General features: G+C 45.3%; 1 non-coding gene across 1 annotated transcript; it reads right to left on the reverse strand.

Moving 5' to 3' along the window:
• Positions 1-6,039: 6,039 nt before the first annotated feature.
• Positions 6,040-6,113, reverse strand: TRNAG-GCC. The gene has a single exon. It is a non-coding gene; the product is annotated as a tRNA-Gly (tRNA).
• Positions 6,114-14,266: the final 8,153 nt, after the last annotated feature.

The following is a 14,266-nucleotide window of genomic DNA, read 5'->3' on the forward strand; positions in this document are numbered from 1 at the left end:
CTTCCCTGGGTCTACCCTCCAAGGGCAAACTTCCCTGCCAATGAGTACACCCCTGTAGCCAGGGCTGGCTGCCCGTAAGGGGTGTGGATAAAACCTGCATATGGGGGCTGGGGGGTAGGGGGTGCACACAGGAGCCAGAAATAGGAAAAGAAGGGATCTAGCTCGGCCACAGTCTGACCTGGAACTCCAAGGAACCCAAGAATTCTCAACTCAAAACCTGGCTTCCGGGCTTCCCTGGTGGCGCAGTGGTTGAGAATCTGCCTGCCAGTGCAGGGGACACGGGTTCGAACCCTGGTCTGGGAAGATCCCACATGCCGCGGAGCAGCTGGGCCCGTGAGCCACAATTACTGAGCCTGCGCGTCTGGAGCCTGTGCTCCGCAACAAGAGAGGCCGCGATAGTGAGAGGCCCACGCACCGCGATGAAGAGTGGCTCCCGCTTGCCACAACTAGAGAAAGCCCTCGCACAGAAACGAAGACCCAACACAGCCAAAAATAAATAAATAAATAATTCTTTAAAAAAAAAAACAAAAAACCTGGCTTCCTAAGTTACTTTGGAGGTATATTTGTCAAAGTACAAGGATAAAGCATATATTTTTAGAAAATGGTTTGTTAGCTTGATTTATAACTCTTAAATTCTTAGACGTAAGGTATGTGGGCTTCCCTTTTATACTCCTGACTTGGGTCTGGCAAATGTTAGCAGCAGGCCTGCAAAGAGATTGTCACTTAACCAACTAGTCTACACACAGAGAAGCACAGACGTTTTGCAGTCAGGTTCCAAGTCTGTGTTTTTAGCTCTCACTGTAAACTGTTTTATCAGCCTAACCCTATTATTTTACGAATGGGGGGAGGAAAGCCCAGAGAACTTTAGACATTTGTCCAAGGTCACACAAGCAGGAATTTGAATCTGTGCTTTAAATGATGCTGTAGGTACTGTTCAGTTACTACTTGTGTGAGTTTGGGCATGTGACCTCCTCTTTTGGGGCCTGCGTTTCAACATCTGTGAAATGGGGAGAATTCCCCTACTTCATAGGGTTGTTGTCAGGACTAAATGAAATAATATGTGTAAAGTACCTAGCATTATGTCTGATGCCTAATACACCTTCAATAAGTGACAGCTATCATCAAGCAAAGCTCTGATCACACGACTTTTCTGCTTGAAAACATTTGATGAATTAAACTTTGGGGCACATTATATGAGAAAAATTAAAATTCCTGAAACCTAAAGAAAAAATTGATGACTCCCTTGGATTATAGTCCAAGGGTCCTTGGCATGGCATTTGAGACCCTCCGTGAGGTAATTGCAACTTACCTCAAGATCAGCTAAACCCTGAAATTCTTTGATTCTTGATGCATCTGAAGATCTGTCATCTCAAAAAGGGATAGTTGTAGGGAAGCACAATTAAGATGCATGGAAGAACTCTGTGGTCACTGGACTTAGCTAACAATAGAATGGATGTCTTAAAGAATGAATGAGATTCTGGCTAGGAGAGGTGTCCAGACAAAGATCTGTCAGCCAGCCACCAAGATGGTGAAGAGGGATTCTTGCATTAAGAGGAAAGTGACCTCCCTTCGTGCTTTAAGATTCTTTTTAAATGAGATTGGGAAAGGCTCGTGATATTAAGCTAAGTGAAACAAATGAACAAAGGCTACCCAACTGTGTGTACAATATGAGCTCAACTACAAGGAACAAAATATAATGAAGGAAATGCACCAAAATATGTGTTCTGGGAGGGCAAAACAACAGTTGAGTTTAGTTTTCTTCTTTTTTTTTTTTTTTTTTTTATTTTATTTTATTTTTTTTTAATTTTTTATTATTATTATTATTAATTTTATTTATTTATTTATTTATGGCTGTGTTGGGTCTTCGTTTCTGTGCGAGGGCTTTCTCTAGTTGCGGCAAGTGGGGGCCACTCTTCATCGCGGTGCGCGGGCCTCTCACTCTCACGGCATCTCTTGTTGCGGAGCACAGGCTCCAGACGCGCAGGCTCAGCAATTGTGGCTCACGGGCCTAGTTGCTCCGCGGCATGTGGGATCTTCCCAGACCAGGGCTCGAACCCGTGTCCCCTGCATTGGCAGGCAGATTCTCAACCACTGCGCCACCAGGGAAGCCCCTAGTTTTCTTCTTTGTACTAGTCTGGATTTTCCAACATTCTTGAAGTGAACATATATTCCTTTTATTAATGATAAAACAATTATATATTAAAAATAGAAAGGAGTTTTGTCCTCCTCACTGAGCTTAGGTCCTTCTACATCTCTAAGACCTCTGTCCCCACTTCCCCCCACCCCACCAGGTTTCAACTTTATTGGACTCTTCCCATCTCCCTGGAAAGTCACACACCTATATGTTTTGCTGACACCAACCCCCAGCCTAGAGTCCTTGACTTTTGTCTCTATTGAAATTCTCTCCACCTTCAAGGTCTTGATCAAACTCTCCAATCCCCACACACTCTCCTGGTATTGTAGCTATTTATACATATGTTTGTCCCCCTCGCTAGAGAGTAAACTCCTTCAGGGCAGGGTTCTATATGGCTTTGTCTTGGTATCTTTACAGTGCCATGAATAGACAGTCGGCAAATGTCAAATCATCTGGCTGATGTCTTTTTGGCCATTAAACAACACTTAGGGCTGAGGGTCAGACAGCATAACTAAGGGTATATTCTGGACCAGTATTATTGCAGAGACATTTAAATATATATATATTTAACTTGTTTTTAAACTTTTAATTTTGAAATCATTTTAGATTTCCAGAGAGTTGCAAAGGTAGTACACAGAGTTCCCATAGACCCTTCAGCCAGCTCCCTGCTATGTTAACATCTTACATAATCATGGTCCATTTATCCAAACTAAAACATTAACACTGGTACAACACTATTAACCAAATGGCCAGCTTTAACTGGATTCCCCATTTTTCCACTGGGGTCCTTTCTGTGTTCCAGGATCCTATTCAGGATACTGCCTCACAGGTAGCATCTTGTTTCCTTAGCCAGTGACATTTCTTTTAGTGGGGAGGCTTGGTGGGGGGTGGGGGGGTGGAGGGGTGGGCAGGTTGCTTTCTATTGTTCCTTCCAATCAACCTTTTCCAAATAATCAAAATATGAGCACGAAAGATGGCGATGGCATGGGGATGGTGAGGTAGAAGCACTCACCCTCTGCTGGGCTGTTGGGTCTTTGAACAGGGAAATGAACCGTTCTTCCCACATGGGGCTGGGAGGATGATTTTCATCTTAGATCTAGTCCTTTTCTTGAATGGACACATATGGGCCTAAAAAACAGCAGGGAGTTACTTTTTTTTTTGGCCGCTCTGTGCAGCTTGTGGGATCTTAGTTCTCTGACCAGGGGTGGAATCAGGGCCTCCCGCAGTGGAAGCCCCTAGTCCTAACCACTGGACTGTCAAGGAATTCCTGACTCGTTACTTTTAATTCATTAAACTTCTGGGCCATTCCATAGCCCATTTTCCCATGGCCTGGCACAAAACGTGTTCCTAGTTACTTATAAAATCTTCCAAGCAGTTGGCATTTATCAGCAGTCTTAGTAATTCAGTGAGAACTGAGGTTACAGCTGTCACAGGAAGTTGAAACCAAGGCTGCTGAAATCACACCCATTCCGAGGCAGGGTGAAAGTTATACACTGAGTAGAATTCAAGCCCGGAAGGTGGAGGTGGCTGAGGCGTCAGGTGGAGAAGGGTGGGATGCCGTGGAAGAGAAAATACATGAGGGAAAGAAAAGCAGATGATGCGGCTCTGGAACTCAGAGCTGGTTTACAGACCTTCTGGGCTTATTGCTAAGCCCTACATCCATCAGTAAGCACTAGCACTGCGGTGCTCTCACAGACCGCTCCCCGTTCCCCACCGCTTTACTGGATCACCACAGACCACCTACTAAATGGTCTTCAGTCCGTCCCCTTCCTCAAATCCATTCCCAGCATAGGCATTTACCAACTCAAATCACTGGAGAGTGCGGGCCCCGGTCTAAGCGAGAGCATTACTTTCCTGGGGCTGCCTTAACAAAGTGCCACAAACTGGGTGGCTTAAACAACAGAAATTTATCATCTCACGGTTCTGGGGGCCAGAAGTCCAAAATCAAGATGACAGCAGGTTCTTCCTGAGGGCTGGGAGGGAGAATGTGCTGTGCTCTCCTCTAGCTTCTGGTAGTCCCAGCTGTTCCTTGACTTATAGATGGCATTCTCCCCATGTCCTCACATTGTCTCCCTCTACATGCATCTGTCTGTGTCCAAATTTCCCCTTTATGTAAGGACACCAGTTATACTGGATTAAGGCCTATCCTGGTGACCTCATCTTCACTTGATCATCTATCTGCACAGACCAAATTTACAAATAAGGTCACTTTCAAGGTTACAGGTAGGACTTCAACATCTTCGGGGGGGCACAGTTCAATCCATAACAGAAGGCTCCCACCTAGCTTTGGCTGATGGCTATCATAGAACAATGTGTGGCTAGAGAAGCTGGAATTTAGGATTTCTTGTGAAACCTCCTGATTTTTAAATATCGGCATCTAATTAAATATAAGTAAACTGTTTCTAATACCATGACTACCAAAAGCAAGTCAATCTCTACTCCACGGTCACCACAGGGTTCTCTCTAAAAGTCTGATCCCATCCTTCCCTTTTATGGGATTAAGGCCAAGTTCCTTAGCCTGGCACACAAGGCCCTCCACAATCCAATTCTTTTCTGTCTCTCCAGGATCCTTTCCCACCACTGTTCCTGCCGTGCCCCTCCCCACCGTACCATCATATCAAAAGACCTGTCCTTTTCCAAACATGCCGTGCTGTTTTACACCTCTTTGACTTTGCACTCTCACTCTGCCTGATGCCCTCTCTCCTCCAGTCGATCAGGAAACTCCTGGCCATCCTTCAAGTGCTTTCTCATTGCCACCCCCAGGGAAGACCCCCTGAAGTCTTCCCTGTCCATCCCCCATGTAGTTAACCTCTTCCTTCTCTAAGCCTCCACTGCACCCTACATTTCCCTAGTATAGAACTCAACATTTTATTTGCTATTATTTGATTACGCGTCTGCCTCCTGTCTGGTCCACGAGCTCTTTGAGGATGGGGACTGTTGATCTGGATCACCTAGCACAGATCCCAGCACACGGCAGGTACTCAATACATGTTGAGTAAATGAATACTCTGCACGACACCCAATTAGGTATCATGAGGGACCCAAAGAAGCATCATGTGGAGTCCCTGTCCTTAAGGTCCTTACAGTTCAGCTAGGTTCACAAGATACACACCAAAGAAAAGGCAAACCATACTGGTGGTATATGACAACAGGCAGAAGGAGAGGCTCCTGGGGCCTCTGGTGGTCATCCTCATGTGGGACAGAAAAGATCCTGTTTTAGCGGCCTGATGGAGCACTGCTTTGTATGCTGAAAGGTCAAGATAAAACCTGGCTACCTTTCCAGAAAGAGCAAATTGCCGCACTGCATGCTCGCAGAGATAAGGTTGACTATGGTGGCTCATGACAAGAAGAGAGAGTGGGGCAAGGAGAAGAAAGCAGGAGAAAACCCAGGGAAACAAAGCTGGAGAATGAGGAGGGGTAGAAGTATGAAAAGGAGGACCTGGGACCCATACTTGTCTCACGTCCCTCTCCTGCATCAGTCTTCCCTGCATCAGCATATTTCCAGGCTGCAATTCATCCCGCCTTAAACCTACCGATAATTCCTTCCAGAGTCCCCCATTTCCCTGCTCAGCCTTTATAACGACATGCTCCAAAAGGGCCGTCTTTGTTGCTGTCTCTGACTCCTCTCCGCCTTTTCTCTTTAAACCCTCCTCGTGCAGATGCGTGCTCCACCTCTGTCTACAGACACTGCCTGCCAAGATCACCAATGACATTTATATTACCACACCCAATGGCCAACTTGGACCTCTTCTCTATACTCTATCACATCCCTAGCAATCTCAGCCAGTCCTATGGTTTTATTTTCATTTATTTATTTTTTAAATTATTTATTTATTTACTTATTTGGCTGTGGCGGGTCTTAGTTGCAGCACATGGGATAATAAGTTGCAGCAGGTGGGATCTAGTTCCCTGACCAGGGATTGAACCTGGGCCCCCCTGCATTGGCAGTGCAGAGTCTTAGCCACTGGACCACCAGGGAAGTCCCAGTCCTATGGTTTTAAATACCATCTATGCTGCTGATTTCCAAATTTGTATTATCTAGCCTAGGCTTATACCCTGGGCTCTAGACATTTATCCAACTCCTACTCTCTATCTTCACTTGGATGTCTCTTAGGTATTTCAAACTAAGTGTGTCCAGAACTGAACTCCTGATCTTCCCCCACCTTCCAACCTGTTCCTCCCATTGTCCTGTATATTCCCTCCCTCTTATCACAAATAGGCAAATTATATTCTTATTTATTTCTGTCTCTCCCTCACCACCAACTTGAATGTAAGATACGTGAGAATCGGGGCTGTGTCCGTTTTCGTTATTACTATAGAACAGTGCCTGACACATAGTAGGCTCTCAGTACGTATTTGGTTCATGAACAAATTGAGGCATCTGGGGCTTAAAGCATAGTTGTTAAGAGTGGGCTCTGGGGCCATAGTCTCTGGGTTCAAATCCTGGTTCTGCCCTTTACCTTAAGCAAGTGGAACCCCCAGAGTTTCAGAGTCTCTAGAATGAATACCAGGAAACAGCCCGAGAAGAGTTTGCTGCTTTTGATCCTAATTGTCCATTCATTTACCAGATAGTCACTAAGGAACTCTGAGGTGGCAGCCCTGCGCTAGGCCCTGGGAGTACAGTAATGAGGAAGGCAAGTCCCTGGCCCCAAGAGCTCACAGTAAATGGCAATCAGCTCAGAGTACTGAGAGGGTACAGGGAGCAGCGGCTAACCTAGGCAGGGGAGGGACAGCAGGGAAGGCCTGCTAGGGAAAGGGGCAGCTGAGCTACAGAGACCTGAAGGAAGTCTGCAGGCTGAGAGGAAGGGAACAGGGTGCCAGGAAGAGGAAAGAGCACAGATAAGTGCCCAGAAGAGAGAGTGAGCCTAGCACAGTTGTGAACTGCAAGTGGCCTGCCCTGGCTGGAGCCCTCCGGCTTCAACTGGTGAGACTGCACCCAGGACTGCGGAGTGGGTGGAGGCTGGAGCACCAGGGCCCTTGAAAGCCCTTCAGGGTAGCGCTAGGACTTTAAGGATGATGACTAGAATCACAGGATCGCAGGCTCTTGAGCTGAGGATTTGATGGGTCACACAGTCACTCCTGAACCCCTTCCCTGCTTTTTTTTTTTAGGTAGACAAGTCACCATTTATTTTTCTGAGATGGTTTGCAAACACAATCTGTTCAAAAAACAAAGGACAGGTGTGGTACAGTTAAAAACCAATCTGAACTTTGCAGGTGGATTTTAAAAGGTGATCATTTAGTGTATAAACTGCTTACCATATTCTACTGAATCTAAGATGCACTTAAAAAATTACCATCTTTGGAATGGGATGTCTTTTAATCGGTTGATATCAGAGTTTAACTGGTACCAGTTTTTCTTTCTTGGTATTACATGAAATAATGGTGCATTCTACAGTTGACAACATCTTAGATTTGATGATGTATTCTACTAGATTGATGGAATGGCTGATAGCAGGATTTTGTTAAATAGCTATGTCTTCTACTGAATTTTTTTTTACAAATTTTTTTTTTTTTAATTCTGTTAAAGTACACATAGGGACTTCCCTGGTGGTCCAGTGGTTAAGACTCCACGCTCCCAATGCAGGGGGAGTGGGTTCGATCCCTGGCCTGGAACTAAGATCCCTCAAGCCATGCGGCACAGCCAAAAATAAATAAATAAATAAATACACGTACATTGTTGTGCAGCCATCACCACCATCCATTCCCATAACTCTTGTAGATCTGAAACTCTATCCCTATTAAACAATAACTCCCCCTCTCCTCTCCCCCCAACCCCTGGCAACCATCATTCTACTTTCTGTCTCTATGATTTTGACTACTCAGTACCTCATATAAGCAAAATCATACAGTCTTTGTTTTTTTGTGGCTGGATAATTTCACTTAGCATAATGCCCTCAAGGTTCATCCATGTTGTAGCATATGTCAGAGTTTACTTCCTTTTTAAGGCTGAGTAATATTCTTTCACAACATTTTGTTTATCCATTAGTCCTTCAATGGACATTTGGGTTGTTTCCACCTTTTGGCTATTGTGAATAATGATGTTATGAACACTGGTGTACAAATATTCCTGCATTCTTTTTCCTTATAAAATAGCATTAGATCTCTCTTTTTTTAAAATTTATTTTATTTACTTATTTTTGGCTGCATTGGGTCATTGTTGCTATGCGCTGGCTTTCTCTAGTTGTCGGGAGTGGAGGTTACTCTTCCTTGATGCGCTCTGCCTTCTAACTGCGGTGGCTTCTCTTGTTGCGGAGCACCGGCTCTAGGCGCGCAGGCTTCAGTAGTCGTGGCTCGCAGGCTCTAGAGCACAGGCTCAGTAGTTGTGGCGCATGGGCTTCGTTGCTCCGTGGCATGTGGGATCTTCCCGGACCAGGACTCGAAGCCGTGTCCCCTGCATTGGCAGGTGGATTCTTAACCACTGTGCCACCAGGGAAGCCCTATCCCCGCATTTTTAAAAACTAAAACAAACCCCAAAAAGTACAAAGAAGAAAATAACACATATTTCCCATCACCTGGAATAAACCATTGTTTACATTTTGACATTTGTTTCCAGTGTCTTCTTTATGAATACGCAGTTTAAAATTCCTTAATATAGGAACGCACTGTCATTTTTTTAAAGAAAAAAGTTAGAATTTACAAAGAAAGCTGAGGTTCCTGTTCACCTCCACTCACTATCCCAACTCCCTGCCCCTCTCCCCAGAGAAAGCCACTTTTCAGTCCTTTCATTTAAAAAAAAAATTCTTTTATTACATATGTTTGAAGATATAGAAAATCCACAGTTCTGTTTGATATGTTGCAAAAACCGTATTATGTTGTATGCATTATTCTACAACTGTTTTTACTTAATAGATTTTGAACTCTATGCACATCTCTGCATATATAGATCTAATTTATTCCTTCTAACAGCAATATAGTGACTCATTATGAATAACGGGCCTTATTTTATTTATACTTTCCCTATTCATGGCCAGTGAGCTGTTTTCAAGGGTTTGTTATTAGATATGGACAGCCTTCTTGAATTTCTCCAGGGTAGAAACCAAGACAGAGAATTGTCAGGGCACAGGGTATGAATATTTTCGGTTTCACTAGATAAGGACAAATCGAGAGAATCCGTTTCCCCACAACTTCACCAATCCTTGACATGGTCTGATATTATTCCTTCCCTACATTTTTTTAAATGAGACGAATGAGGCCTGGGGCTGTACTGCTTTCTCACAGTCACGGAACAGGTTAAGTTCAGGGCCAAGGCTAGACCCCTCCTCAACTGGTACCCGAGGCACAATTTTGCACCACGCCGTATTGCCCCTGTTAGCTCTCCCTGGAAAATCCAGGAAAGACCCCAGTGTAAGGGGGGGTGGGCGGTGACGCCATGGCTAAAATTCTCCAGTATGGTGATTATACTGTGAGTAGAAATGATTGCAAATCCTCCCAGAAAATGGCTTCGCCCCGCAGATCTTTTCTCCCACCCGAGGCAGTTTCTACCTGCAGTTTTCAGAGCTGCACACAAGGATGGTGATTGGCTCTTCCTCGGCCGACACAGGGTGGGACCAGAAATGGCGTCTCCAGCAGCCTGTTTTTTCAGGGCAGCAGCTCCTCTGGGAGGAGGGGGCGGCCAAGCCTCGCTGGGCTTGTGGAGCCCACAGTGGCCGCCCTGAATCCGGGCAGACCCTCGCCAAGCCGGACCGCAGCATACAGCACCAAGCCCTGGCGACACCTCTCTGCCACTTGCAGCACCTCGGAGAGGGTGGGCTGCCTCTGGCGGGGCCTGCAGCCGGCGGCCGAGGGGCTGGAAGGGGGCGAGAGCCGCAGAGAACGGCACAGAGATTTCACCAGGACCTCCCAGCCGCGCCCACCGAAGCACAGGCAGCGGCCGTCTGCCGTTCACATTGAGGGAGCGATGGAAGGCTGGGCCGGCACTTCTCTCTCCCCAGCCTCCGATCAGGGTGTCAGCTCCGCGAAAGGGACCTCCAGGGAGGGCGACGACTAAACTCTGCTTGGGCTCCTCCGAGAGGCATCCGGTGAAGCTGGGTGAGGTCCCGGACCCCAGCCCCTCTTAACAGCCCGTCCTGGCGTGGGGTGTTTCTCCCCAGGAGCTGGTGGCCAGATTTCCTTTTTCCTCCCCAAGGCAGGAAAGATCAGTGGGATAATTTGAGGGAAAGAACAAAGCTGGCACCGCCCAGGCCACTTAAAGAGCCTGGAAGGCTCCCTTCCCCTCACAGTCGGGATTACTTGGAGGGCTGGAATTTTTTAATTTTCCTTAACAAAATTTTCTTCTTAGCTACCACCTTTTGAGCCCTTGCTATGTGCCAAGCACTGTACTAGGTGTATTATCTCATTTCTTCCTCATGACACCTCTAAGACATTACAGGTTCAGAGAGGATGAATAATTTCCCAGGGTCACGCACACAGAGTGGCAAAACTGGGATTAGGAATTTCTCCCAGATCCTGTTTTTTTATTTATTTTATTTTAAAAAGTATTAAAAAGTAACTATTTGCTTACTTTTGGTAATCCTTTTGAAAAAATAACACTGCAAACATCACCATACTATTTTTACTCAGTGGGAGGAGTGAACAGGATACTGTATTTATTGCTGGTGAGAGTGTAAATAGGTAACACTTTTCTGGAAAGCAGTTTGGCCATTTGAATCAAGAGCTTAAAAAACTGTCCACACCCTTTAATGAGGAAATGGTCACCCTCTGCAGAGATAGCAATAGCTATCAATATGTAAAATGCATATTCCCTAGGACCCAGCAATTCTGCTTAAAGGAATCTATTCTACAGATGGATGCACTAACACATGGAGAACATGGTATATATGGAAGGACATTCATTACTGCACTGCTTGAATAGCAACAGATGGGAAACAACCTAAAAATGTACCAATGTACCAATTGATTAACCATTTCCATTTAAGGAAATTCTATGTAGTATTTCTAGAAAATAAGGCAGTTCTCTATTTTACATATGGAACAATCATCAAGAAATATTAAGTGAAAAGAGAAAAAAGTATGTATATGATGTGCTACAAGTTTTATATGGAAAGAGGAATATATATATACATACATATATTGTTGCCTTTAAGTGTTGCCTTTAAGAAGGAAAACCACAGCCGAGGGACCAATTAGGAGAAAGACATTTTTTTCATTGTGTAATCTTTAGTACCTTTGGAACTTTTACCATGTGTACATATTAGCAATTCAAAATTCAACTTAAAAAAATAGATTCACTAAAATTCCTACCTCTAGACCCAGTAATTCTCCTTTCGGGAATCTAGCTTAAGAAAATTATTAGATTTCAGACAAAGATTTATGCAAAAAGATATTCACTGAGGTGTGATCATAGTGAGAAAAATGTAGGCAACTTAAAAGTCCAACAACGGGGGACTTTCCTGGTGGCGCAGTGGTTAAGAATCCGCCTGCCAATGCAGGAGACACGGGTTTGAGCCCTGGTCCGGGAAGATCCCACATGCCGCGGAGCAACCAAGCCCGAGCACCACAACTACTGAGCCTGCACTCTAGAGCCTGCGAGCCACAACTACTGAGCCTGTGTGCCACAACTACTGAGCCTGCATGCCTAGAGCCTGTGCTCCGCAACAAGAGAAGCCACCACAAAGAGAAGCCCATGCACTGCAACGAGGAGTAGTCCCCGCTCGCCGCAACTAGAGAAAGCCTGTGAGTAGCAACCAAGACCCAATGCAGCCAAAAATAAATAGATAAATAGATTTATTTTTTTAAAAAAGTCCAACAACAGAGAAAAGAAAATTATGGTATGTACATATAATACTGTCATAAAATCACAGAAAGGGTGTTTACAAAAATATTTTAGTGACATAGGAGAATGCTTATAGCATTACGTTTAAAAAAAAGCCAGGTAGAAAATTATCTATGCAATATGCTCTGATCACTGTAACAATAGCAGGCATAGACAATAATTGCCAAAAAGTAGACAGTCATGACTGCTGGGTGGAGAGACTGTGAGTGACTTTGTTCCCCCCTATATAGCTCTGTATACTTACCCACTTTTTTGCAATGGGCATCTATGTCTTAGATAATCTTTAAAAAACAAAATTTAGGAATAAATCCTCACAGTATTTAGAAAAATGAAAGATATACAGACATATTAACCCAACAATTCTACTTCTAGAAATAAACCCTGCATAAATAGATGCACAAGTTTGCAAAGTTGTTATTATTAATAACAAAAGATCATAAACAACTCAAGCATCTATCGAAGGAGACCACTTCAATAAGTACAGAACATCCATAATGCAGAATATTCAGCAGTTATGGAGAATGGGGTAGGTAAACCAACATTAAAAAAAATCTGCAGAGTAACGTATTATTGTGGCAGGGAAAGCAACTTGGAGAACAATATGGATGTTATGACTGCATTTATGCTAAAGAAAGGAAAGCTGAAACTCTGTGTTTGGACATAAATATATGGAGGACATTAAATTGTTAACAATAACTGCCTCTGGCGAAGGGAATACACTAAAAGAACACTTTTTCTTTTGACTCTACATTTATCTGTGGTGTTTGCATCTTTTGTAAAATGTGTTCTCATATCATTCGTGTGATTTAAAAAATAATAATAACAGGGGGAAAAGTATAAGCATAGAGAAAGATCTGAAAAGATACACAACAAAATTATCAGTAGTTTCCAGCAGGGATGAGGGATTGGGACTTAAGGTGATGGGTCATTTTCTCAATTTACTTTATATACCTTGGCACTGGTATATAATTATGCCCACCCATGAACTAATTATGCCCACCCATGAACTACCTCCATAATTAAAACAGCAATATCAAAAGCCCTCCTGGTAGGCAGTAGCCTCTGCATTTCCCCAGCTCTCTGCTGTCCCTCCACACTAGGGCTCTATTCTCAGGTGACCACCCTGCTCACGTGCAATGCCCAGGAGCACAAAGCCCCAGATGACACCAGGACACCAGCCTCGTTTCTCCTCTGAGGAAACCGAGACGCTGAGACACGACCTCCTGGCAGCTCTGCAGGGAAAGTGGACTCGGGCGATCTGGATCCCAGGCCCCCTCTCTCCTACCTTCAATTTCCAGAAATAACCTGTAGGAGGGGAGAGCCAGGACTCTTTCCTCCTGGTTAGGGAGGACAGGGCTTGAAGCCACAAATTAATGATATCAGTGTAGCGTCAAATGAGGGAACAATAAACCCCATCATTTACAGAGTTCCCTTTGGGCTCAGGTTCAAGCTCCTTTCCCAGACAATGGCTGGTCACAGCCCCTGCCAGGTTTTCCAGAGAGACAGCAACAGAGCACGGGGCCAAATTGGCCTCTGGTGGCGAACACTCTGGGATTCACCTCCAATGACTTATCCCCTTCAAAGAGGGAGCTTGGGGACCCTCCCGGGGCCCAGGAGCTCAGCGCTGGAAGATCTGTTTGCTCCAAAAGCTGAGCAGGAGGCAACTGTGGGGCAGCGGGAGGGCACTGGCCTGGAAGCAGAAAACCAGGGCTTCAGGAGCCAGCGCTGCCATGTCTCCTTTTGTGACCCTGGCAACTCACCAGATCCTGCGAGTCTGGATGTTGGGGGGCAGACAGGAACCTCTGTATCTGGGGGAGAAAGGGCGGTGCTGAGCCCCTCCCCCACCATGGCTGTCTCAATCCTGGATGTTGGTGAAGCTGCTGGTCCCTCTTCCCGCGCAGCTGCTGCCTGTCTGTCTCCATGGCAACCAGGCCAAAAGACTAATTTGCCAGGGTCCAGGCTCCGGAGCTTACCTTGGAGCTGGGTTTTAGTTTGCCTTTCTGGAAACCAGTCAATTGCCACTCCCAGGAGCCTCTGACAGCATCCTCTAGCCATTGCATGGGAGGCACCCTGGGCCAGCTAGAAAAAAACACACTACTTATCCTTTATAAACCTTATCCCCTTGGAGAGAGGAAAGACAGCCTTAAGCCCAATGGCCTTGTAATCACTGGTGATTTGTGTTTCAAAGACCCCGTCCCTCTCCCTAGTTGCTGTGGGCTGCTAGTAGGGATTTGCAAAAAGAGATGGCTTAAGGGACAGGTCACTTGCACCCAGGTCCCCAATCTTACCCCTTTCCATTCCCTCAGGCTCTTCACTGCTCTTTGCTGGCCTGTGGCTGGGTCCAGGAGGCCTACTGTTGC

The sequence above is a fragment of the Balaenoptera musculus genome, chromosome 1, assembly GCF_009873245.2.
Source record: "Balaenoptera musculus isolate JJ_BM4_2016_0621 chromosome 1, mBalMus1.pri.v3, whole genome shotgun sequence".
Lineage (NCBI taxonomy): Eukaryota > Metazoa > Chordata > Mammalia > Artiodactyla > Balaenopteridae > Balaenoptera > Balaenoptera musculus.